The following is a 5,348-nucleotide window of genomic DNA, read 5'->3' as shown; positions in this document are numbered from 1 at the left end:
TAGATTATTGACTCTAGTAAACCCTTTGGGTACTAGTCACATGGAGATGTGAACTAATCACATAAAGATGTAAACTAGATTATTGACTCTAGTGCAAGTGGGAGACTGAAGGAAATATGCCCTAGAGGCAATAATAACGTTATTATTTATTTCCTTATACCATGATAAATGTTTATTATTCATGCCAGAATTATACTAACCGGAAACTTAGTACATGTGTGAATACATAGACAAATAGAGTGTCACTAGTTTGGCTCTACTTGACTAGCTTGTTGAATCAATGATGGTTATGTTTCCTAACCATAAACATGAGTTGTCATTTGATTAACGGGATCACATCATTAGAAAATGATGTGATTGACTTGACCCATCCGTTAGCTTAGCACGATGATCATTTAGTTTGTTGCGATTGCTTTCTTCATGACTTATACATGTTCCTATTACTATGAGATTATGCAACTCGCGATTACCGGAGGAACACTTTGTGTGCTACCAAATGTCACAACATAACTGGGTGATTATAAAGGTGCTCTACAGGTGTCTCCGATGGTACTTGTTGAGTTGGCATAGATCAAGAATAGGATTTGTCACTCCGATTGTCGGAGAGGTATCTCTGGGCCCTCTCGGCAATGCACATCACTATAAGCCTTGCAAACAATGCAACTAATGAGTTAGTTGCGGGTTGATGCATTACGGAACAAGTAAATAGACTTGCCGATAACGAGATTGAACTAGGTATTGAGATACCGACGATCGAATCTCGGGCAAGTAACATACCGATGACAAAGGGAACAACGTATGTTGTTATGCGGTTTGATCGATAAAGATCTTCGTAGAATATGTAGGAGCCAATATGAGCATCCAGGTTCCGCTATTGGTTATTGACCGGAGACGTGTCTCGGTCATGTCTACATAGTTCTCGAACCCGTAGGGTCAGCACGCTTAACGTTCGGTGACGATCGGTATTATGAGTTTATGTGATTTGTTGTACCAAAGGTAGTTCGGAGTCCCGGATGAGATCGGGGACATGACGAGGAGTCTCGAAATGGTCGAGATGTAAAGATCGATATATTGGACGACTATATCCGGACATCGGAAAGGCTCCGAGTGATTCGGGTATTTTTCGGAGTACCGAGGAGTTATGGGAATACGGGGAAGAAGTATTGGGCCTCATGGGCCAAGTGGTGGAAGAGAGGAGGCAGGGCGCGCGGCCCCCTAGCCCAAACCAAATTGGACTAGGGGCCGGCCCCCCTTTCCTCCTTTCCTCCCTCTCCTTCCTTCTCCCCTTCCCCCTTCCTTTCCTCCTCCTAGTAGGAGTAGGAAAGGGGAGTCCTACTCCTACTAGGAGGAGGACTCCTCCTCCTGGCGCGCCCTAGGAGGGCCGACCGGCCTCCCCCTTGCTCCTTTATATACGGGGGCAGGGGGGCACCCTAGAACACACAAAGTTGATCATTGATCCCTTAGCCGTGTGCGGTGCCCCCTCCACCATAATCCACCTCGATCATATTGTAGCGGTGCTTAGGCGAAGCCCTGCGTCGGTAGCAACATCATCACCGTCATCACGCCGTCGTGCTGACGGAACTCTTCCGTGAAGCTCTGCTGGATCAGAGTTCGTGGGACGTCATCGAGCTGAACGTGTGCTGAACTCGGAGGTGCCGTGCGTTCGGTACTTGGATCGATTGGATCGTGAAGACGTTCGACTACATCAACCGCGTTCTCATAACGCTTCTGCTTACGGTCTACGAGGGTACGTGGATGATCCTCTTCCCTCTCGTTGCTATGCATCACCATGATCTTGCATGTCTGTAGGAAAATTTTGAAATTACTACGTTCCCCATCAGTAGTACATTGCCAAGACTCTTCCTAAGACATACACTTCACTTTACTATCAAGGTCTAACCTTACTTTGTGAGAGAGCGGTTGGACCTCATCACCTTTACTCATGATGTCAAATATCCCCACAGGGACTCTATCGAGCGTTCACTCAAAGGGTCAGGTATCTTTAGAAGCCAAAGATGTCGATCCCTTCAAACAACACATCATTGCACTTGTTGTGTGGGTAACGTAAATAAAAAGCATGACCTAAGACTTAATCAGGATCTCCCATGAAGATCACATGGTTGCACTGGTTATCAGTCGGTTCAGTCGCACTTATGAATCGGTCAAGACAAGTAATAAGCATTTTGTTCCTTCAAATCATGCATATTACCAAGCTCCTTTTCATGGCATAGTAAGCATAGGTTTACAAAGCTTGCCTTGACTAGAGGGGTTGTAGGGGGTATTCTTGTTCACCACCAAGATTGTATCCCTCTAGAATAATTGATAACAACTAGTTTTAACATAGCATATAATCTATATAAATATACATTGCGAGCCAAAACTTAGCAAGATAATACTGGAAAGATCATCTCAATACACAAATAATTCAAAGAGAACCAACCCATTTTGATTAAAAATGAGCAAGATACAAGCAATCATATACTCCCTCCGTCCCAAAATAAGTGTCTTAACCTTAGTACAATTTTGTACTAAATTTAGTACAAAGTTGAGACACTTATTTCGAGACGGAGGGAGTAGTTAATAAAAATAAAATAAAACAAGAGACAATATGAAGTCAAAGACGCATGTTAGGAATACCCCTCTAGTCGAAGCAGTAAGCCCATGTTGTTTAACTAAGCGAGAGAGGCTAACAGGTGGGGCCTCGAAATAAGCTTTTGCCCTGCTTTATAGATAAAGGATTGATCCATACAAGCATCCAAGTCTCAATCGCAAAACGACGGCTAGGGCCACAGCACAAGCATGCCCAAGAAAGCATAAAAGAAATCAGAAAAGACCACCTAGTGGCAGCCGTCAAGCGACACTACGATGATGAAAGCCGACGATCCATAGCCAGAAGCGCATCCAGCATGAGGCCAAGATGGTCGCAGTCACGCTGCCTCGATAACGGGTGCCAGTGCTGCAGAAAAGCAAGGAATTTGAAGTGCGAGTCAGATGCCTTTCGCGGGAGGACCTTCTCAATCACCATTTTATTACGAGTCGTCCATAATGTCCATGACATTGCCGCAAAGATGAGCAAAAAAAGGCGGCAATGTCGTGATGGCTGTGTAGCCCTAAATTGGAGGAAGTCCACAAGCTTCAAGCCCTCCCAGTCGGGCCCCAACACCTCGTGTATGAACGTCCACATCACCCTCGTCATTGTACATGAGAATAGGATGTGGGTTTCTGCCTCCGATACCGCGCAAAGGGGGCACATGCCATTCCTCGGTCCGTGTCGCTTAAGTACCTAAGTCCCCGAGGGGAGGCGATTGCGCAGAAGCTGCCACACGAATATCTTAATCTTCAGGGGTATGTGAGTTTTCCACATTGGTTCTAACCAGGGTGTGGTCGGTGACCAGCATAGAGCATGGTATGCCGTGCACACCGAAAACTCCACCATCGGGGCGAGCCTCCCTGACATAGTGTTCGGATACTTCGACAGCACATGTTGGAGAGAAGCCCATAGTCTGGTCCAATCGTCACTCTCTGCTTGCCCAAAGGTGTAGCGGAATCTAACCTGCCACTGTCCATCTCGTAGCGTCGAAGAGACAAGGGCGGACAGGTCTGCACAGATTAAGAACAAGCCAAGGTAGCTCACGCGTATCGGCTCGATACCCAACCATGGGTCCAACCAGAATTGGGTCCCGTTTCCATGCCCTATGGAGAAAGAAATCCCTAGGCGGATTTCCTCCTTGATCCTCTGGATGGAACGCCAAAACTATGACCCTCCCATCCGAGAGCATGCAAAAGGGGCTCACCCCTAAGATATTTTGCCTGGATGAGCTAGAGCCATAGGCCTTCCTTGTCGCGCAATATCCGCCAAAACCATCTCAGCATTATTGCGACATTCATATGTCGGGAGGCTACAATACCCAATCCACCTTGGTCTTTGGGCATGCAGATATTCGCCCACTTGACCATGTGATACTTCTGACGACCATCAGCGGCCTGCCAAAGAATCTAGCTAGGTCCTTGTTGAAAGGAACTATGGATGCCCTCCGGCAGGATATGCAACCTCATCATAAATGTCGTGGTTTTGTCATGACAAATGTCATAGTGTGAGGATTTAGTCGTGAGGCCATCGCAACTAGGTGTCGATTTCACATGGGGAGGCTCGCGAGGTTCGAACTAATAAGGATCGATTTGCTCCCCTTGGAGGTAAACCGTCCACGCCGGGGTTCAGCCCTAGAAGCCACACGTCCCGTTAGAGGGTCAAACGCACTTGCCAGGAGCTGCGAGTCGGCAATTGGCATTCCCAAGTAAGTGATGGAGAATATGTCCAGTCGGCAGTTGAGGTCCGCAATCCTCTGTTGTTCTTTCGCTGAGAAGCCCAGGAGAATGACCTCATGCTTGTCAAAGTTAATCTTTAGTCTAGACATGGCCTCAAAACAAAGGAGTAGGAACTTCAGATTCACGATGTCAAGGTCCTTCCCTTCCACCATAATCATCGTATCGTCAGCATATTGTAGGTGGGTGACCCCTCTGTCGGGGATCAAATGCCCCACTACGCCCGAGATGTGGCCAGCCCTCCTGGCCTTATCCAGGATCCCTGCTAATGCATTAACATCAAGGTTGAAGAGGAGTGGGGAGATCAGATCTCGCCGTTTCACTCCCGTAGAGGACTTAAAGTATGATCCCACCTCACCGTTGATGACAAGTGGGGCCAATCCTTTTAAACGAAGGATTGCGCCTGAACAGAAACAAATCATAGCGAAGGAGCTCACCGGCGAGATGATGACCGGCGGTAAAGGTCGCAGCGGTATCGAGGGAGTACCAGAGTGACTCTGGGAGGTCGGCGCAACCAAATGGGTGGTCGCGGTGTCTCGGGGTTGGGGGGGCTTGCCTTCTCCATCACTAGGTACCGTCGTAGACCGAAGTGGCGACGAGGAGCTCCCCTGGATCACTCTGGTTGAACCGTGTCTGCTTCCATTGCTTGAACATCAATTCAATGCAAGCAGATGAGGCCAAGTGGTTTGGGTGGACTCAACAACGGTTTTTATATAGCCAGGGGCGAGGAGTGGACAAGACGATGCTCGGGAGTTGCATTCGTGGCAACGGGGGTCACGAGAGAGGGCAAGGCAAACAGGGTAGGTAGGGGAGCAGTTTCCTAGCTAGTGATTCAATCCTGGGGAAACGATCGGCATAAAATGTCGTGTGCCTGTCCACGACGATGGTGATGGTGTTGCGGCGGACGACACAGACGGTGCACGCTTGCGGGGGGTGCATGCTGTGAGCGACAGTGGTGGCAGCGGGCAGCAAGTGTACGGCGTGGGTACTATTGTGCTGGAGCGTTGTGACTCTAGTGATGTTGC

This window comes from Triticum urartu, chromosome 6A (genome assembly GCF_056163025.1).
Source record: "Triticum urartu cultivar PI428250 chromosome 6A, HENAU_Tu73, whole genome shotgun sequence".
Taxonomy (NCBI): Eukaryota; Viridiplantae; Streptophyta; class Magnoliopsida; order Poales; family Poaceae; genus Triticum; species Triticum urartu.
This window is presented reverse-complemented; position numbering follows the sequence as displayed.